This window comes from Microtus pennsylvanicus, chromosome 13 (genome assembly GCF_037038515.1).
Source record: "Microtus pennsylvanicus isolate mMicPen1 chromosome 13, mMicPen1.hap1, whole genome shotgun sequence".
NCBI classification, from domain to species: Eukaryota; Metazoa; Chordata; class Mammalia; order Rodentia; family Cricetidae; genus Microtus; species Microtus pennsylvanicus.
Genome location: NC_134591.1, coordinates 53,467,537 through 53,489,447, shown reverse-complemented (window position 1 = coordinate 53,489,447; position 21,911 = coordinate 53,467,537). Strand labels below are relative to the sequence as shown.

General features: G+C 50.1%; 1 protein-coding gene across 4 annotated transcripts in view; it reads right to left on the bottom strand.

Moving 5' to 3' along the window:
- Positions 1-21,911, bottom strand: part of Hivep3 (HIVEP zinc finger 3) — a 416,683-nt gene that overhangs the window by 128,246 nt on the left and 266,526 nt on the right. For all 4 annotated transcript variants that reach the window (XM_075944540.1, XM_075944539.1, XM_075944543.1 and 1 more), the window contains one exon: positions 21,432-21,511. The gene's annotated coding sequence lies outside the window, so the exon portion shown is untranslated. The remainder of the gene's footprint in view (positions 1-21,431; positions 21,512-21,911) is intronic.

The window sequence follows — 21,911 nt, the reverse complement described above, 5'->3', positions numbered from 1 at the left end:
GCTGGTAGGAACCCCTGCCAGACACCAGAAGTAGCTTTGTCCTGCTGTCTTTCCAGGTTGACCTCTTGCAGTCCTCTTCCTAGGAACCAAAGCAGAGACACTGAAGCAGGCACTGTGGGGTTCGAGCAGGATCTCTGTCTCCCACCCACCCTTCAGCCCAGCAGCCTCTAGAGAAACGCCATCTCCACTGTCCAGGGTGCACACCAAGCCTTTTGGTTACAGTGGCGATGATGACTGTCCTTCCTCCAGCTTTGAGTCAGGTTCCTAGGGCTGCAAGACACTTCAGGCCCTGACTTATGTCTGGTGAGACTGTGACAGCTCTCCAGCCCAAGGCATGCTCTCAGAGACAAGTCCACTTCCCAGCATGCATATCCCTGAAATGCTCACCCTCCCAGCCTCCTGGGGAGAGAAGGCTTCATAGGAACAGCATCTATCCAGCATGGCAGAGATAAAGCAAAAGGGGATGGGAAGTTGACACATCCAGGCAGGTGCTTAGATGCTGTGGCATGGGGCCCGTGGCTCAGGTGGAGAGGCTCCATGTCAGTCTCAAAGAACCAAGCTAAGAGGAACTCATGCCAAGGCTGAGAACTTGTGATCTTAGAGACTCTCCAGTGCAGACAGAGACTAGGTACAATGTTCTTTTCCTCATTTTGTTCTGACCTCCCCAAAGCCATGTCCTCATTCTTTCTGATACACATCCAATATTTCCTGTGGGTCTCCCATTCCATGATGATGCCTTCTGGCACTTGCTTTGTGAATGAGCGCACTCAAGCTTCCTGATACCAAAAGGACCACAGGGAGGGAAAGGCAGAGCCTGTGCTTGAACACGTTTGCCAGAACCCAGGTCTACTACTCATTCACCAAGCCACAGCTGCCTCTGAGCACAGAAAAGGCAGATTCCATCTCCGCAGCTAGTAAAGAGGTGCTCACTGACTTTTCTTCTACAGAGGCCCAGAGACCAGCTGCATGATTTGGGGAGGGGTCCAGGGCTGGAAGGTCAGCCTGGGAATTGGGGAGAGCAGTTTATCTGCAAGCTGTGGCTCTGTGGGCCTTGTGCAGGTGAGAGGAACACCTTCTTCTTTCCAGCCTGCTCAGCTCTAGGCTCTCAGATGATCGGAGGCTCACCTTCATCTACCACCGAGTGCATTCTGCCTGGTCCTGGGAGGATGTGGGGAACTGAGTTTTACTTGGGCCAGACCTAATTTTATTACCCACATGTTCCATAGATGCCCTCAGATGACCTCTGATCATCTGTCTCCGCTTCCTAGTGGTCTCAGGGCATCTTCCTGAGCACCTGACTTGAGTACTGTGTCCTAAGGAGAAAGGCCGGTTGAGTTCTCTCCATTAAGGTATAACCACACAGTTGGACCCCAGGGGCTGTTTCATGTCTGTATCCTGCCTAGAAGATGATGTGGGCCAGGACTACCAAGTCCCTTCTGATTCACACTGGTCCCTATGATGGTGCAGGCCAAGGCAGCTGCAGACAGGACCAGTCTTGAGATGGAGACAATCCTCCCCATCAAGCTGCCAAGGTCCCCAGGCTCTGTCACCACTGAACACATTGATGACAAAGGGGTCCCTCTGGTCTTGGCCACAGACTCAGATTATCACCTCTCTTCAAAACTCTCACTTCAGCAGGGCACTGATTGTTGTGGCAGTGGGAAGGACAGGCTTGGTGCTGTGCTGACGATGTGACCAACAGTGCCAGCCCCAGCCAGGGAGGTGATCTTGGTTCTACTAAGCCTGCTGACCCGGGTCATACTTCATACATTAGCCTGCTTCTCCCTAACTGACTCCTGGCTGTCTTGATACCCTCCAAAAATAGGGTAGTATGGAAGGCACAGAAACTGCCCCGTGGCCCTGATTCTCCCCCTGGGTCAACCCCTGATGTCCTCTCCTATGCAGAGTCCCAAATATTTCACACGATGTGCAGAGGTAGCAACCAGAAGGCAGGAAGGTCTGCTCTGCTCTGCACCATCGCACCAGGAGCCGAAAGAATGAAGCAGAAACAACTTTCTAAGAGGGTCTCGAGCGTTCTTACTACAGTGCGATCAAATGAAGAAAAAAAAAAACAAAACAAAAACTCAACAATGCATGGAGTGCAAATTGAAACAAACAAACAAGCCCCCTGTGGAAGCTTGTTGTCTTTTTTGGAAATGATCCCAGCTTCCAATTACGAAGTACTTACCACGTGCCCAGTCTGGGATGCGTGTTTTGAGTCTGCTCCGTCCTCACAGCAGTCATCCTTGGAGAGATGACTAACGCCATGCCCACTTCACAGATGAGAAAACTGAGGCTCGTGCTTTGTCTTACTCCAAAGCCTCTATCATTCCTGAGAACCAAGAACTAGCCTGTATGTTTTATCAATGGATTTTGGAAGATAATTTCCTAGGGGTCTAGGAGTGGCTTGTTGAACTAGAATGAGGTGTGGTTATCTCTCTCTCTTCTTCCCTTCTCCCCTCCCCCCTGTATGTGGTGTACACATGTGCTGTGAATGCTAGCATGAAAGCCTAAGATCAGCTGTCTTCCTCTCTTCCCTGAACCCACAGCTCACTGTTTCAGTTAGCCTGATTGTCCATCTCCTAACCCCGACCACTGGGGTGACAGACGTGGGCTGCTGTGCCTGGCTTTTATCTGGAATCGAAGCGCGAGTCCTCATCTTTTTGCAGTGAGCTCTTTACCCATAAAGCCATGTTTGAAGAATTGGAAGATGTACTCACTGCCTGCATGAGCTTCAGTGTTCAGCAGTTGCTCACCAAGACCAGGCCTTCTACCCCATGACCTCAGTAAATGGCAATAGAGGACAGCTTGTCCCGTCATTAATTCTTTCATGGGTGCAGGTTATCCAGCTAGCATTCTCTGGGCCAGCATGATGGTGGAAATAAGCTGTTTCCTTTCCTCATCTCCCCAGAGGCCATCCCAGAGATCCTGGTGGCTATGGCTGGAGAAGGCTGCTGAGAGAGACTTTGTATCCAGCTGTGTGTGAATCCCACTGTCACAGCCTTGCAACTATACACTCAGTAGTCCCATCCTGGATACTTTTTCTGGCCACCTCTAATCCTAGCCTTCTGCATATCTCCTTTGGGCTCTCCGCTGTCCTGTGCAGATACACCTTCTATAAAATGTTTTCACAAGATGTTTCCCTCAGGTTGTTACATACTCTAGGGAGCACAGGCTCTACCACCAGGTCTTTAATTGGACGGCTCTTTCCCAAGCCAGGCCCTCCTGTTCCTCACTCCATGGCTGGTCTTCCTCTCTCATATGCATGCTCAAGCACCTCAATGACACACCTCAGCTCCCTGGAGTGCTGAGGCTGCATCTGTCCACGTCATGGGCCACCGCCAGCGTCACACACGCTTTGGGATCACTATGAAGTATACTGCCTTGCATCTCTCAGGTTCCTGGGTTGCCCGTGGTCCCTCTGCTGCTGTCGGTGTGTCTGTTTCCTCACTAGGCTGTAAGCAGTTCTAAGGCTGTTTCTTCTCTGTGTCCCTAGCACACAAACAGCTTGGCCCTGACTGAGCATTGGGGGTTGGGGTGCTGGATAGTACAAGGAATTATAAGAAGGACCTACGGGAAATCTCTGGCAGGTTGTTCATGAACTGACACATTTATCAGAGCTGCAACCCAGTCAGTGGCGGCACACCTCAGTGGGAGAGCTCATAAAGACTTGACCCGAGTGCCCCAAGTCTCTCACCCTTGCCATGCTGTCAGGAGCTTCAGTGGCAGGCTGTGGAAGCTCATTCAGTTTACCCGGGAGTCCGGGAGTTTATGTCCATTCTTCGGAGCAGTTCCCATCTTCCAGGACCTGGGACAGCATGAAGCACTAGTGTTGGAGGCACAGGGGTGCACACCAAAAGCCCTGCCAGGTGAAGTACACGGGAGGGGATAGATGTGCATACAGAGGCACCACCGAGGAGACCAAGCTGGAGGGGGCTTACTGGGGGGACTGGGCTGGAGGGGGCTTACTGGGGGGACTGAGCTGGAGGTGGGAGAGGAGAGAAAGTGTTAGGCTGGTAGCAGAGTGATCTGCAAAGTACAGAGATGTGACAGGGCAGCCAGATGCGGAGCCATCTAAGCCAGGTGAGGCCAGCACCAGCCCAGGAGGAAACAGGAACATGTTGATGCCTCAACTGGCTTGAAAGTCCCCTGAGGCCAACTGGGCTCCAGCTTGTGGGAAAGTGCTTTATGATTAGAACCTTTGGGTCCTATACCCTTGTTCTGAATAGTGCTATCACCCCCAGAATGCTGGGGGGCACAGTGGGAGCCATGATCGCACTCTGTCAGTCTCTCAGGCAATGCCCCAGCCTAGGACAAGCTTTCACACCCCCACAGGACCTTGCAGAGACCTTGGAATGTCAGGGCTATGTGATGCAAACCACTGCAAGAAATGAGTCCCCAGTGGCCTCAGAATGCAGAGTCCCCAGGGAGAGCTTTTAAAAGCAGGTTTGGAACTTCAAGTTGCAGAAACAGCTTCCCAGACTGGGGAGATTGCCCAGTGGTTAGAGCACTAGCAGGGCACGTGTGAGGATCAGGGTTGGGATCCCTGGAGCCTGCATGGACGCTAGTTGGGCAAGAATGGATAGGAGGGATTTCCTGTGCAAGCAGGCTACCCAGAGTAGCTGTGTTGGCAACCTCTGGGTCCAGGTAAGAGCTGCTCCTCTCAATAAGGTGGAGAGCAATTTCGAGTATGACTCTTAACACAAGCCTTGGGCCTTCATATACACAAGCACACAGTTGTGTATATTAGCATACATATGTGCAGCCACACACAAGCACACACACATATACACATACATACACACACATACATACATAATACAAATAATACATACATGCACATGAAAAGTATATTCTCTTGGGTCTCAATAAATGAAAGATTTACTGTCTGATCCCAGGCTGGGTTCTCAGAGAAGGCCCTCTTGGGTGTGTTTTTGGCACAGGACAGCACCTGCTCAGAGAGGCTGGCCAGGTCTTCACCAGACCCAGAATGCACCAGGAGGCAAAGGAAGGGAAGACAGTGGAGCTGACTTAGAAGAAGTTCAGGATTTGTAGGCAGGCTCCTGTCACTGGTAACTGTCACACCACCCGTGGTGACATTCAGGCCCTGCACAGGAGTGCTCCTGTGGAGCTGGTGACCATTAAGTCACTCACTGGGGACCAGCTGAGTGAGTGGCTCTTTGTTCTAAACTGTCTCCCAGGAAGCACTGTCCCTGGGGAGATCCTTTTGTGTGACCTCCTAGAGATCTAGCAGCTTGACAAAAGTGAAAACTGAGCCCTGGGACCTGGGAAGAAGTGGCTGGCCTGGGGTCACGAGGTGAGGCAGGGACAGAGATGTGGAGGGCCAGGTCTCCCTGCTCTCTGCTTCACCACTCTGACTTCCTGCAGGTGACTCAGCATGACAGCCAGCACAGGAAGGAAGTGGGAAAGGGAAGCCCAGCCTGCTGGACTCCAGGTCACCGCTCGGTTAGTCCAAAGCCACCAACCACCTTGGCTATGTGGCTCTGCCTGGTGTTTGTGACCTTCCTGCCCTTCTGCCCTCTTGGCCTCTCCAGGACCTCCTTACTGTATATGCTTCCCTCCTAAGGAGTGGAGTCAGGAGCCTGACTAGAGGACATGAGACGATGACACCTCACACAATTCGTTGGCTATGGGAACTCTACTGATTTCCCCAGGCTCTGTTTCTTTTACCTACAACATGAGGGAACATATCTGTTTGTAGGACCACAGCCCGTCTCACAGCGTTGCTCACTGTGGGCTGGATCCCCGTCTCCTTCACCCAGATAGTTGTGCCCCATGCATTGTCACAACCCTGAGGAGCGGTCATTGTCACTCTCACATCACTAACGGGGACTCTATGGTGCAGAGGGGTGAGAGCATGCCGCGCCTGGCTGGGGAAGGCGGGATTTGAACTTGGCTCCACATGACTTCAGAGCTTGAGTGATGTGTATCTGCCTTGCTAGCTGCAAGCTGCAGCAGGCAGCCCTTCTCTCCCCCTTCGTGGACTCCCATCCTGGCTCTACCACTTAACAGGATGCAGTTTGGAGGCTCTGAGCCCGACCCCCCCCCATGTCTTTTACAGATAGTGGGGAAGCCGTTCCCCTGTAAAGGGGAGGAAGAATAGGGCTGTGCTCTGCAGTCACGGCTTGCTAGTTGCATACTGGGTGCCACTGGGCCACCAGTCAGGGATGTGGGGGACCAGGGCCTGTTTAGAGCATCTGCCTTTGCCACCACAGGAAGTGTTTCAGGCCTCTTTTTGTCTGGGGCTTTCCATGTGCTGAGCACAGGTCTGTGAGAGCAGAGAGGAGGGCAGGCTGCACGCAGCAGTGTCTCTGCTCGCTGTTTTCTTCACTTCATTAAATTGTCTGTGAAGGGAGGAAAGGAATCGCTGCTCCCTGGGACAGAGACAGGTGGTCATAAGTAACACCCTAGCCACAGTGGTAAGGGATAGGGTCCTATACGAGAGAGCCCCTTCCCTCTCCAGACATCTACCTCACCCACAGCACTCTCTGTGCCATAATCCAGTGTTCTGCCTATATATGTTTCATATATATATATATATATATATATATATATATATATATATGGAAAAAAAGAACACACACACACACAGGCTTCCCTGTGTAGCATTGGAGCCTGTCCTGGAACTAGCTCTGTAGACCAGGTTGACCTCAAACTCACAGAGATCCGCCTGCCTCTGCCTCCCGAGTGTTAGGATTAAAGGCGTGCGCCACCACTGCCTGGCCTACCCAGGATTCTTTAGAGAACAAGATGAGGGGCATCCACTTGAACAGACCTGTTGGACATCTCTGGCTGAGCTGTAGAGTTCTCAAAGGCACAGTGTTTGGGAGTCTCTTCTTTGTAACCTCTGGGGTAGCAAGGCTCTTGTTTTCTAGACAGGCTGGGTGTGCATCAGGATTAGTCAGCAGTGGCGGGGGGGGGGGGGGCGTCACCAGCCTCTACTCTAAGCAAGTGCCTGGCTTACATCTGCGGAGGTTGCAATGAGACCTTCTGGACTTATTTTTGGGTTGTAGGTCACTTTCTTTTTCTTTTCTTATCTCTTTCTTTCTTTCTCTTTTTCTTTCTTTCTTAAAATTTTATCCAGGATTTTCTAGTAAATAAATAGTGATTAGCTTTGATAAATAGATGGTGAAGACATATAAATATACATTTTGGAAGAAGTGGAAATAAATACTTTTTTTTTTGGTCAATTCAAGCTTTAGGTTTTCAAAGTATGAGGTTAACTCTTGCAAAAAGTGAGCAAGGCCTGGGTGTAGCTCAACTCCAGGGCACTTGTTTAGCTTGTGTGAGGCTCTAGGATTCCAGGAAAGGGGAGAAAGTAAAGGACTGGGGTCTGCCTGAAATCTTCTAACATCGACTCTTCTCTTTCTTTGCTCCACGATGCAGGAGACGTCACACTTAGACACAACTGGGGGAGGGAACGCTCGCTATTCATTTTTAACCATGGCAATTTCGGAGCTTTCTAGGTGGCACAGAGGACCCAGGATGTGGTCCAGTTGCTGGGCTCTCGGCTTTGCACTCACTGGAAGAATGACTCTCAACCCTGTGCAGTTGTTACAAGATTAACATGAAGCTGAAGCATGTAATCTCTGTGTGTACACAAAGGCAGAGAAAGGGTCACAGATGTGGGTGAGACACTGTCCAGGTACTGGGCACAGTTTACAGACACCAGTGTGCTAGATGGAGCTCAGAGCTACCCATAAAAGCAAAGCAGAGAAAGAGGGTGGTGGATGGTGGGGAAAGGAGGCTTTGCCATGTGGTGTAAGGGTCAGGGAAGGTACCGCTGAGAAGGGGTCATGTAAGATCTGAAGGAAGTGAGGAGTTGAATCATGGACATGTGTTTCCTGGCATAGGAAACAGAGAGTGCAAAGGCCCTGAGGACAGAGTTTGGGGGAACTGTTTGGAAGCCAGGGGATGTGGGGTGTAAGAAGTCCCTGGTGACCATCTCCCTGGAGCCACGATGACATTTATATGATTCTGACTCACCTGGAAATAGGAAGCCAGGAGGGATTGATCCAACCCAACTTTTATAGCTGATCAGCAAACTTTAGTGGGGCCCTTGTTGCATGCACCCCCATAATTCTAGCCCAGGGTCAGCTTCCTTTTTCAGACCTCTCTAAGCTTTCTAAATGGATCCTTCACTTTCTGCCAAGTACAGGCTGCATAGAGGCCTCCTAGGGAGACGGTGGCTGAGGACAGAGGAAACAACAGCGTCTCAGGGCAGGGATACAGGACACACTTAGGTGTGTAGGTTGTCATCTGAGGCAGCTTAACCCAGAACTGGGAGTCTCATTCGGCACTCCCTTCCCCCTGCCTCTTTAAAACACATGAAGTCGTTTGTTTTCGGATCCAACAAGTCCCAACTCTATCAGTGGCTTGTAACCCTTTTTAGGTCACCTGCTCCTTGGAGAGTCTGTGGAAAACTCTGTGCTCTGCAGCCCTAGGGAGTGAACGGGAAATGCACTCTTTTGTCTTAGAATTTCTGGGTTTCACAGAGAAGATGGCATTGTCTATGGCAGCGGTGTCCCAGCCTTAGCTCTAGCTGCATGGATGAACAAACCAAAGCTTAGGGAGTAGAAAGAGAACCGGAACAGAAAGAGGCAGTGAGTGGCCTCTGGAGGCTTTCGCTGGCATTCCCTCAGCCCCTAGAAAAGCCATCTGGGGAGTGTAGTATGGTGGGTCTTTTGGACAGATATCCCACCCCCAGCCAGGTGCATCTCTTTCTAACACTCGCATGGTGCCCTACCCCTCTGTGTGGCCATCCTCAGAGTATCACACAGTTCCCGTTTCCCCCTCAGGTGCCCTAGGCAGAACAGAACATTTTCTGGGTGACAATGGCAATGCAGAAGTCAGACATGGCAAACAGTGGATCTCGGTGCTCATGCCTTGACCCAGGCTTCCCATTGCCTCGTTACTTAATTTATTGATACTATCGGTATCTCCTCCTGAACAGGTAGGACGAAATTCCAGCTCAGAGTCCTGCCTCTCGCATTTCCCTCCACCTGCTCTCTTCCAGTTACTTTTGTATGACAAGGAGCCTCTAGAATGACCTGGGTGGGAAATGCCTGCCCTAAGACACTTTGTCCCCAGAGGGTTTGACACAGCCAGACCTCTGTTGCTCTGTGATGCAGAGCTGACCACATGTGAGGCCATCCTGATACTTCCTTGGTGAGATTGTTTCTCCTCACACGTGAGCGGGGACGTCTGGGTGATGTCAGGCCCCTGCTGATGTGTCCCTTCTCTCTACTCGAGGACACTTTCCTTCAACTTTCCAGGAAGCAGACTATCAGCTCTTACATGTTTAAGCCTCGAGGGGATGGACACCAAGTAAAACTGAGCAACGGTATAGAGGCTGTATCTTAAGACCTGGAGCATTCGGGGTTGAGACACTGATAAGTCAGGTCACCAGATGGGAAACCTCCGGTGTGTTGCCATAGCAACCACGACATTTAGTTTCATGCGAGAGAGTCCCCGGTGGGAGCACACTCCAAAGGGTGGGGGCAGAGTGGAACTGCTGGCGGCTTCTGACACTGTCCCGCGTACTCCTCCTGGCTCCTCCCTGGTTTCTGAGGCCTAACATTAGGTGTGTGCCTTAAAATAGTCACCTGGCTATTTCAAGGAGCAGTTGAATATGTATGACGCTATTTTAGAAAAGATGTCCCTGGCCGGGCCAATCCCAGCCCCATGGCTTTCTCCTGGAAGCGTGAGAAGCTGAAGGGCTCTTTCTCAGTCTCTCCTATTGGGTGGGGACTTTAGAAGCCACAGGAACACCACCCAGGCACATGTGGGTCTTGCAGCTGTCAGCTGCCTCCTGGTCCTATGGTCACAGAGGCTCCCAGCCAGGCAGCCCAGCCAGGCAGCCCGGCACTCAGAGGCCTGGGAGTTTCTGCCACTCCAACACCTACTCTGCTATGATTTAATCTGCTTAGGTTTCAGAGGCACACAGAGCCTTTGCCATGTCACTTGGTTCATTTTGTCCATCAACATGCATTTGTGATAGGTGTTACATGTGTGTTGGGGGCTGTGTTATAAAGACACCTCCCATAGAGGTCCAGGAGAGAGGGCCACAGGGTACAGGGGAGCCTGAGGAAGACACTGTATGGAAGGGCTCAGCAGACAGAGCTGTAGGCTCTGAGGAAGAAAAGGGAGCCACACAGCCCCCAGTGCCTGATGCGTTCTTGCTAGCAGTGTCCCGTACAGTAGCTGGCCATACCTTCAGGGGCTTCTCTGGAGCTCAGGGCCAGGCTGAGGCCTTCTTAGATACTTCTCAAGAGTTCAGCTTGGATTTTGTATCCAGAACCGCCTGGGTTTGGATGTAGACGGCCTCTGATTGGCTGTGATCCTGTGCACACATTGTCTGACCTCTTTTCACTTCTCCCCCACAATAGGGATGATAATACAATCCGTCTCGGGAAGGTTTAGGTGAGAAACACTTGAGAATGTGTGTAAGGCAGTAGAGTGCAGCGGTACATGCCTTCAGGGCCAGCTACTTGGGGGCAGAGACCAGGAATTTGAAGCCCGACTTGGCAACCTAATCAAACATAATTAAAAATAAGTAAATGAATAGAGGTCTTATAAGTCTGTGGCATATGGTAAGCAATAAGTAAAAATGTCTTCTTTCAAAAAAATAATTATGAGCTTTGACTTTTGTCTTGGGAACTGAATGCCATCCATGACAAGTTTTCTTCCAAAATAAAAGCAGCTTTGTTGCTTTGACTCGGATGCCAAATGTGTGTGTCCACTATAAAAAAAGTTCAAGTGTGATGCACAGCGGGACTAAGTCCTGGCTCTCAGCTAACTGCCATACACCAGATCATCTGCCGAGGTGGGAATGTTTGGATCCCTTCCAAGTGCTTTTGCTGGGTCTGCGAGATGACTCGGTGGGTAAGGTCCCTTGTCCCCAAGCCCGATGAACTGAGTTTAGTTCCCAGGATCCACACAGTGGAAAGAAAGACTCCTGGAAGTTGCCCTCTGACCTCCACATGCACACTGTAACGTGTGTATTTGAATGCATGTACAAGTGAGCATGCATGTGTTTGCACATGCACACATATGCACACACACAAACACACACAAGATGAATAAATAATGTGCTGAAATCCCACCTCCCCAGAGGAGTTGAGGCCTCTGTGGGGTGATTAGGTCCTGGGATGGAGCTCCTGAATCAGATCAGTATACTTATGAAAGGTCAACAGAGCCCCCTTCCCGTTGTCCATGAGCCAGACAATGGTTATTATTATTATTATTATTATCATTATCATTATTATTATTATTATTATTATTATTAGTAGTAGTAGTAGTAGTAGTAGTATTGTCTCACCAGACAAAGTCTGCCTTAACCCTGGACTTCTGGGCTGCAGAATCACAAGTGGTTTGTTTGGTATAGCAGCCTAGATGGGTGAAGAGCCCACCTGTAAAATACAGGTAACCTCCACTCACGATTCCTAGTTTCAGACTGATCTACTCTGTGCTTGCTCTATTGTCACCTGCAGATACACAGGACAGGGACGTTTTTGAGTTACCTCACCTGCATGATCATGGATGAACTTTCCTTTCTTGGCTTCTAGTCGCTAATCAAGCATCCTTGCATGCAAACCATTTAGTGCTATCTTCCCTGTATTTCTTTCTTTCTCTCTCTCTTTTTTTGTCCCTGTGGTGATTTCACTCTTTGAAATGGCCCTCAAAGGTACTGCGGATGTGCTGACTAGCGCCCCTAAGCACAAGAGCCCTATTTCGTGCCTTCTGGGGAAAATACACATCCGATATGCTCTGCTCAGGCTGGAGCTGCATGCCTGGGTCATGGAATCAAGTGTCAAGGAATCCAGGAGTTACTCAGGAGTCTCTGAATAGAAGTGTGTGTGACACAGGGAGTCTTCAAACAGAAACAGTTTGACAAAAGGCTATGCATTTAAGTGACCAAAAACCAAGTGACCAGAGGCTTCACCCTGCTGAAGTTCTACTAGTTCAGCTTTTGCTATTTCAGTGTTTGTGGGGGACTTATATATAACTTCTGTGAACTGTAAAAATCCACCGTCCTTCTGAATGCACAGAGCCACACTTCTATGCTAGCTGGAATATACCTTTCATACTCTCGACTCCTTTTATATATGTGCTAATATAGCACAGGCATCTTCCACGTCCCTAGTTCAGGGTTATACACATTCCTTCAGCCATTAACCAATAGCTCCCTACTGATGGACAATTTGGCTGCTTCCCCTCGCGTTATTTACTGTTCAAACAACACAATTCTCATTGGCAACAAAATAATCGCTATTATTCAACACTCCTCCTGGGTCATCTACTAAGAGTTTTGTAAGTATTCTCACTTAAGCTTTATAGCAGTGGTTCTCAACTTTCCGAGGGCTTCAGCCCTTTAAGACAGCTCCTCACATTGTATTATACAGAGACCTCCACTGTAAAATTATTTTCGTTGCTACTTCATAACTGTAACTTTGCTACTGTTATGAACTGGAAGGTAAATATCTGTCTTAGGCAACCCCTGTGAAAGGGTCATTTGACTCACAGGGAGGGCGATCCACAGGTCGAGAACCACTGTTGTTAGGGAGGTGGTGGTATGACAATGATGTTCATCATACAGATGGGGATTCTGATGATTAGCGATGTTAAGTCATTTTTCTAGAGACACACAGCCTAAACCCAGGTCCTGCTGACTTCACATTCCACATTCTTAACTAATACACCGTGCTGTGGCCTTCCACACAGGCATGTGCACACACAAGGCTGGGGGCTCAGTCGTTTCCTTAAGATGCCTATGCAGAAGTGGGCTGCTGAGTTCATGACAGGCATGCTTTGAACACTGGTGCATACTGTGCAGTCTCCTCTCCATAAAATGTGCACCCATCACGTGCACTTGCCTGATGCTCACACGTTCCTGTCTCCTGCTGCTCATCTCCCCAGGGACTCTCAGTCTCTGAAGTCCCTCCCCCCAGCTCAAAGAACAGCTCACCTCCATAGCGAGTATCTTTTTGTCTCAGTTCATCTTTGGGGATAGCTGGCTCATCTCCCTGCCTGTTTTTCTATTGACAATTTGTCTTTGCGTCTTTGACAGGAGTTCTTTGCATGGGAGTGCATCAACCCTTCAGTCCTGAAACACGGGCTCAAATAACCTGCGTAGTTGGGGACCATCTTTAACCTCAATTACTGAGTTTTAAAATCCTTTCACAATCCCTACATTTGGTTTTAAACCTAAGTCATCTGCCTGGGTGGGAGTATTGCATTACTACTGTTGTTTGGGTACGCTCATGTGGCTTTAATCACTTTGGAATTAATTTTGGTACAGGACTGAAGTTTATTCCTCCCTGGCTACAAGCAGCTCGCTCTAGTCAGGAGTCACTCATTTGTCCATCGGGAAGGTTCCCGCGCACACTTTCCCAGGATGCGACCTCAGGCACACCGGTACCTAGTTCCAGCCTAGTTCCAGGCTGCCCGATCCTGAGGCCGCGTTGTCTATTTGCTTACCAACCTCACGATCCTCTAGGCTGCTCACCTGTAGTCACTTTCCCGTTGTGCGCTGGTAACAGTTTTATGAAAGCGTTTGCTGGATTTCGATTGAGATACTTCAAGGCCAACTTAGACTCCTTCCATCCACCTATCATGGGCTATTCTTAGCTTTTCTTTATTCAGACAATGGGGTCTTTTCTCTGCGCTTGAACCCAGCTTCTGGATGAAATCTTTTCCAGCTACCCTGCAGGCAGCGTTGGCTCCCTCCCTCAGGCCTCTACCTTTGGGTCACTTCTCCTTCCTTTTTAAACCCAAATCACAGTTATTGCTTAGATGCTGAGCTCTCCCAGGAAAGGGTCCCTTGCACGAACTGTTTATACATGTTTGCCCTACCTGGCAGGGGAGGTGTGCAGGTATATGTAGAGTAAATAGGTGGGTGAGGGACAAATGAACAAACACCATAATACATACATTCATACATACATACATACATACATACACACACACGGCTGCCCCTGGAGAGCTGATTAGATGAAGAAACGAACTTATCACACACATCCACTCTTCCATGGGCTCTGTTCTTGGCTGCATCTCTAAGAATAAGCCAGAATTTGAGAAGGCTCACAGTTAGACGGCACACATGGGTAACACACCTCAACGGCTCTTTCCAGAGAATGCCACCCTCATTGAGCATTCAGGACACTTCTCAGGAGTGTTCTCCAAATGCTGGGAACCCTCAGAGGAACATGGCTGACTTTGTGTGGCTGCACACTTGAAAAGCTACTCCCCGTGACACACAGCATGGCAGCCCAAGAGCTGGAATCACCAGTCCCATTTTGTCAAACAGGAAACTGAGGCTGGAGCCCTCAGCCAGTGAGCAGTAAGGAGCAGGAGAATTCCAAAAAATAGAACCTAGGCCATCAGAGCATGAGAAGGTGAGGGGCTGCAACAAGGGGTCTATGCAGAGTGGGGGTCCTGCTCTCAGAGATAGTCCCTAGAAAATGTCCCCAGAGTGGTTGTAATACTGCTATGTATTGTTCCTGAAGAGCCTGGCCTGGGGTCAAAGAGCCACTGCCAGGGGCCTGGAGGCATCTTACATAGGCTGTACTGCCATTATGGGCCTGGAGTGGGGAGGGAGGCCCCCGACCCCCCACAGCCTGCCCAGGTTCAGGGCTTCTGTTACATCCCTTTTTTACTTGGCTGACAGCTGTGCCTCATCTGATTCCAGCCTGGGTTAAAGCTTGAGTCCTTATGAAGAACCATGGGTGAACCCCACCCCCCACCCAGGAATATGGAGGCAAGTATCCCATGGTTCTCCCGCCTTGTGGAGCTCAATTCTCCAAGAGAAAGACAATAAGGAAAAATTTTCCACCTTTCCTAAGAGTCATGGTAACAGCTAAGTGCTGAGGGAGCCCAGGCTTGGGGATATCCACAGGTGGGCTATTGATGGCAGGCTAAGACTCCTGGTTCTTATTCACATGGGCAAGGAGAGATTCATCAGGTTTCAAGCAAGATTCTGCCATAGCTACCCTTTCTACCCGAGAAACAGCCCACTGGAAGTATTTACTTTCAACAAACATAATTTTATTTTTATTTATTTATTTTCCCCAGTGCTGAGGGTAAAACCCAGAGCCTCCCGGATGCTTGACAAATGTGTAACCACTGGGCTCTGCCCCTGCCCAAGTGTATTATTTTAAAGCAGAAATAAGTGACAGCTCAGTTGGTACGGTGCTTGCCTAACAAGTACAAAGCCCTGGGTTTGATTCCCAGTGCAACATAAAGGAAATGGTGGGAAATGCCTACAATCCGCTGGACAGATGGAAGCAAGAGTGTCAGAAGGTCAAGATCGTCCTTGGCTACATTATGAATTTGAGGTCATTCTGAGATACAGGAGACTTTCTAGGAAGAAATAGAGGGGCAAAGGAGGGAGGGAAGGAGACAGGACACACTGTGATGCAGACCTGTAATCCCAACACACAGGAATGCTGAGGCAGGGGGATCTTGCATTTAAGGTCATCCTTGTTCAAGACAGTTGGTCTTAGTATTTGCCAAAAACAAAACAACAAAAACAATAATAACAACAACAAAAAAAACCCCAAAATGATTAAAGGAAGGAAGACAGGAGAAAAGAAAGGGAAGGAAGAATGAATTAAAATGTTCCCATTTTGGATGAAGAAAGCCAAACAGAAGGAAAGAGGCAGTGGCTGGCTGTGAATCTGACTGGATCTGACTGGGACTGGCTGGGTCAGGTTGGGCCACTTACCTACCAGGTGCTGAACAGAAGCGCAAGCCTAGGAGTGAGACCCACCCATGCTCAGATTCAAGTCCCTGCCGCTGACTTGCTGCATCGCGCCAAGCAAAGTGCTCTCTGTCCCAGCCTCAGTTCCCTCACCTCTGTTGCTGAGTATACATCAGCAGGACACAGGACAAGCGGGGCACTGAATGACACTGCCCCTTTGTACAGACTTGACAAAACGTTGAGCTGTGGCTCTAAAGATTCTCCGCACATCCCCAGCTATTTCTTGGGACATCTCTCTGAGCTGTTTCTGTTCGAACTGGAGCCTCAGGTTGTGTTTGTACAGCCGCCTCCCAGTGTGTGCTGGGTGGGCCGCCTGCCCTCTGTGCAGACTCCTGGCCATGAACGCAAACAACAGCCCCTTCCTGGTGGGAGAAGGAACAGGGAGCTGGCTTGTTCTCCGAGAGCAGAGTGCTGGCTGGTGACGAGAAGCATTTTAAGGTGGGACACTTCTTCCTGCGCTATGGGCAGCTGTCTACATAAGGCGTCCATTATATGCAGACCCTACGACCAGCAGGCCCCAGAAGCGAAGCTAAAATTAGTGTCTACTGTGTGTCTGCCAGAGACACAGAACATCCGAAGGTCAGATGCCTCCAACCAGCCACCAGGGCAGAAAGGGGAGCATGCAATCATGGCCTCCAGTGCTCCTGGGTGGAAGGACAGACAGCCCTGCCCAGTGGCCTGACTCAGCAGCCCAGCCTGGTTAAAAAACAGAATGCAGACTCTAGTCCAAAGACAGAGACAGAAAGACAGACAGACAAACACACATATGTAGTGATATTTCATTTGTATTTTAATAAACAAAGTTTGCCTAAAGAGTAGAATGCAAAACAGCCACACTGGTCAGCCATACAGGCAGAGGTTGCACACACCTTTAATCCTAGGACACGGGAGACAGAGGCTAATGGATCTCTGTGAGTTCAAGGCTACCCTGGGCTACACAAGATCAATGCAGAAACAGATCCAGGTGGTGGTGGCTCACACCTTTAATCCCAGGACTAGGGAGTCACATGCCTTTAGTCCCCACACTGAAGGCATATAAGAAAGGAGAAGGCTCAGGGCTCAGTCTGCAGTCACCCACCCTTAGTAGAGATAAGACTTCTCCAGTGGCTTGGCTGTTTTGCTTTTCTGATCTTCAGCTTGAACCCCAATATCTGTTTCTGGGTTTCTATTAATTGTGACACACACACACACACACACACACACACACACACACGGTTTAAAAATGTACAGACAGAAAGAAGGTGAAAGATGCCAGGCAGTTAGTACAGGCCTATAATTCAAAATACTTCAGAAACTGAGGTAGAAAGATGAAAAGTTTGAGTATGCCTGGGCTACAGAGTGAATTGAAGACCCTACCTCAGAATAAAGAGGACCAGAACTACAACTCAGCCATAGAACCCTTGCCTAGCACGTCTGAGGCCCTGAGCTTGGTTACCTGTGATAGGAAAAACAACAGCAAATCATGCAGGTGGGCACAGCAAGTATACACCTTTCCTTCTTACACTTGGGAGCAGCGACAGGTAGGTCTCTGTGAGGCTGAGGTGAGCTGATCTACATAGAAAGACCCTGTCTCAAAAAAAGAAAAACAGAAAAAAAGAAAAAGAGGAGGAGGAAGAGAAAGCAAGAAAGAAGGAAAGAAAGAGAAAACACACAGGAAAGAAATAGACTATTTCAACCATGGATGTGGAAGGATAGGTAGATGAACCCTTTCCATCATTTTCCCAAAGTTTTCTCTATAAATATGTGTTACTTTGCAATCAGAATGGAACATATTAAGAGGGTCTAAACTGCATGTTAAATATACAAAATGATGAAGTTGTGCCTGCCTCTAGGACCTAGCATGCCTATGTGGGTTCGTGTAGCTGGCTGATGTTATATAGATCCTAGATCTGCACCCCTTGCTTTGTGTGGAAACGGGGGCCATGTGCCCGGGAACTTCCCTTGAGCCCAGTGCTGTGGCAGCTCTCCAACCACACCCTATTCATTTCCACAAGTGCTTTTAATTCCTGCTCTATGGAACTAGAAGTGGAGGACAGAAAGGTGGGCTTATTTGCCAAGGATGCCCAGTCAGGAAGCCACGAAGCCATGGAGCCAAAGCCCACGCCTGGCTATCAGTGGATAGCCTAAGCAGTGAGAAAGAAGAGTCTTTGCAAAAACAAAACAAAAACAAAGAAAAAGCCAAGCCTCATCTCCTTTCCATGTCCTAATCATCCAGAAACAACTACTTGCTTAGAAAAATCTCTCTTCTCTCTTCTCTCTCTCCTCTCCCTCTCTTCTCTCTCTTCTCTCTCTCCTCTCTCCCTCTCTCTCTCTCTCCCCACTCTCCTCTCTCTCTCTTCTCTTCTCTCTCTCCCCACTCTCCTCTCTCTCTCTCTCTCCTCTTCTATTCCCCCTCTTTCTCATCTCTCCCCCCTCTCTTTCATACACACACACACACACACACACACACACACACACACACACACACACACACACACACGGAGTCTGTCTTGAACTACTGATTATCCTGCCTCCACCCCTAGCGCTGGAATGATTATAGGTGTGTGCTCCCATACAGGGCAGGAGGCAGTTTTGAATAGTCTCACCTTCCTCATCTGTGGCCTCCTGTGATCTGGCTCATGGGAGCCTTTGAGGGAAGAAGGGACGAGTGTGGATGTGGGGCACAGCAGGTCAGGAGGGGTGGGCAGCATGTTCTAGTCCTTAGATGAGGAAGGCTGCTGGCAGGACTTCCATTTGGACACCCCCTCATCCAGACCCCTCAGCCTTCCAGGACTGGCAGTGCCTCTTGGCGGCCCCAGGGTCTCTGACCTGAGGCCTTTGCCTCAGCTCCCCTCTCTGTTAGAGAACACCTCCCCCATCCATGCTCTGTCCCAATGCTTTTAGGACCCAGTTTAACATTCATTTGTTTTAGCAAACATGTCTTTGTTGAGTTCCTAGTATGTGGTAGAGAAAAACAGGCACACAGAGTTTTAACTCTGTAGGTATCTGGAGTGTTGATGAACCTATACTGAAGGGCAGTGTAGACCAGAGAGCAAATCTGGAGCCTGACGGCTTGTGTTCAACCTGCCTAGGACAACTTCCTGGCTGTGGGTGCTGGGGCTGGTTGCACGGCCTCTCTGTTCATCAATTCTGATCTGCTCCAGAAGTGTACCCGCATAAAAACTGAGGCAGAATCTGGCACCCAGTTGGTTCTCAGCATCCCCTATCCTGCCTGGATAACTATTGAGCTCAGAAGGTCTCCTCAGGGTATCCACCCTGTCTTAGGCCTCTGTTTATTGTTCCATAGCACAGATTGCATGGTTCCTGAGTCCCACATCTACTCTTCCATGAGCTTGGCACAAACACAAAAATGTTTCCAGGCCTCTTCAGTCTGAGGGCAGGCGAGGGCCCATGACCCCATGAGGAAGCCACAGGGGCTCTCCAGCCTCCTGCTCCCCAGGCTGCCCAGCTGCTCTCAGCATGGAACTCAACCCCATTCCTCTTAACCTGCAGGCCCCGGCCCAGCTGTAACTCTGCAGGTGACACCTGAGCCAGCAGACTGGGAATGCCCCCCTGTGACAGAAGCCATGCTGGGCAGGTCACCAGAAAAGCCAGCTAACAATGCCCCCATGCATGTGAAAGTTCCCACAGCCTGGTTTTTCATGTCTACTGCCTTGCTGCCCCCTGCCACGGCCCCACTGAACTGCTACTGGATATATCCCTCCAGCACCAGCCCACATGCCTCCCTCCTTCCCTCCCTCCCTCAGGCATTCTCCCTGCCACAGCCCTTGGCAGCACAGTGCGACCTCTCCTCTGCACCTGCCTGACTTCTCCTGTGTGCCCAGGCTTCTTTCTCACAGTGCGGTCACTCCCTTGTTTACATAGCATCCTATTGTTGCCTGGCTTCCAGTGTCCACTGGCACCCAGGTTGGAGTTCTGGTAAGTGGATTTTGCCAAGGAAAGCCAAGATCATTGCATCACTTCCTGCTCAGGTGCACGTGCCCATGGCTCATGATTCCTTGGAACTGAACCTCACAGGTCTTTCCAGTCGCTTGCCCCACAGCAGGGGCATGAGGCAGCCAAGAGCTTAGCATGTCAGCTCCAGCCCCATGATGGGCCCTGCACGCAATGTTCATACCACACTTTTGTTGGATGCTGGAGCCGTCTAGGAGGCAGGTGTTTGGTGGCTGGGGAGACGAAGTTGGCCCTTATTACATTGCTCCCCATGAGAGGGCAGGGAAGTTCTGGGGACAGCTCCTTCTGGCTCCAGAACCTTCCCTTTTTCTATGCCACAATAGAGTGACAGCTGTGGCAGTGTCTGGACCTCTGCCAAGAGAGGAAACCGTAAAGCTTCAAAACTGTGAAGTGTTAGTCACTGCCCAGGGGTCATACAGGGAAGTGGAGGGAGGGCAGGGACCAAATACCAGCGCTGAGCCCTTAAAAGGTCTTGCTCTGGGCAGGTGGCTAATGATGCTGCAGGGGCCAGAGGAGAGGTGGGCCAGTGTAGATGGAAGAGGAAAAGCCAATAGCCCATGGCCAGATCCGCTGCCCTCTCAGGATGGGGCCTGATGTGCTTACAGCCTTTCTGCAGGGCTGCAATACTAGGAAAGCCTCACTGCAGATGCCCAGCATGGGACATGCTGCCCAGAGCCCCAGTGACTACTCAGAGGGATCCAAGACCAGCGCCTCTTGTCAGCTTGGTCCAAACCCCTCTTGGAGCCACAGAGCTGATGCTCCCTGTCCTGTTCACACAGAAGCTGGCTCCCTGGCTCCCTGCAGCCCTCCAAGACTTACTTCTGCTCCCCCTCCCCCTTCTGTCCTAATCCCAGCCATTCGAGCTGTGTACCTGCCATCCTTTGACGTCAGGGGAGTCTTTGCCCATGGTCAGAGTGCCTGGTGAACTTGTACTCGTCCTTCAAAACCCAGTTAAAGCGCCAGATGCAAATAGTCTTTCCTGAGTGGGCCTGTGGCCCATTCAGAGAGAGCAGACGCTCCTGCTCCACAGGCTCTAGTGGGCTGTGTCTCCCTATATACCCATTTCCTCAATGGCAATGGAAGCTTCTAGAAAGTAATGCTCATATTTTTTTCATCTCTGTACCTCAATGCACAGCACAGAGAACAGAGTCCAGCAGGCAACAGAAGATATCAAGATGAGCGGCCATGAGAGGGAAGGCCTGGGGCTGGTGACTGTCTGAGTCAGACATCAATCATGATTTGACAGACAGGACATAGATTCTTCCACCAAGCACGTTCACACATACCGTGTGCATCCAGTCCTGGCCAGACTCTCTTGTGGATGCAAGACTAACAGAACAACACAGGGGCCTGAGCACCAGAAGACATTCTATTCCTCCTGGATCTGGGCCAGGCGGATGCTGGACTGTCCACTCCCTGAGTCCACCGCCTAGCTCTGCAGAGGTGTTTTGGGTCTCTACTGAGAGGTGAAGGTGGTCTGAGTCATAATGGACTCCCTAGCTCCTCTCCCAGGACAACCTCCTTACCACACACGAACAGCAGCAGAAATGCTAATAATGGCCCCACCTTGACACTTCAGTGGCTTTGTTTCAAAGCCTCACATCTCACATCTACCTCTAACCTGTAGGACACGGCATGGAGGCCTCTGTTCCAAGTCAGTGTTGTGCATGTGCTGGAGGAAACGGGGAGAACTCACCTATCCGGAGCTCACTGCGGTGTCGTCGTCAAGCTAGGCCAGGGCTTCTGAAGGGCTTCCAGGCTGTGTCGGAAGGAGGCCTGTGCGGGGCAGAGAAACAGAATATGATGCCTCCACCGCTTGTCAATCATCTATTGGCAAACTCTAAAACATGCATCCAAAGCAAAACCCAGGCATTGTCCCTTTCCCACACACAGTCACTCCGGGTACAAGACCAAGTTCCCTGGGCATAGGACCCCACCTCAGCATCCCAATCACAGAACAGAAGGTCGCCTTCTTCCTTCCCCAACCTGCAGGAACCACAGGCCTGGCTTGTGTCTACAGAATTCTCAAGGTCATATTCTCCTTGGGAAACCACCCGTCATGGCTTCTTGAGCACCTGTTACTGTAATTCAGTCTTTCTATTTTCCCATCATTCATCCATCCACAATAGCATCTACTGGCTTCTTAGCAGATGGAGGCTTGGATCCAATGCCCCAG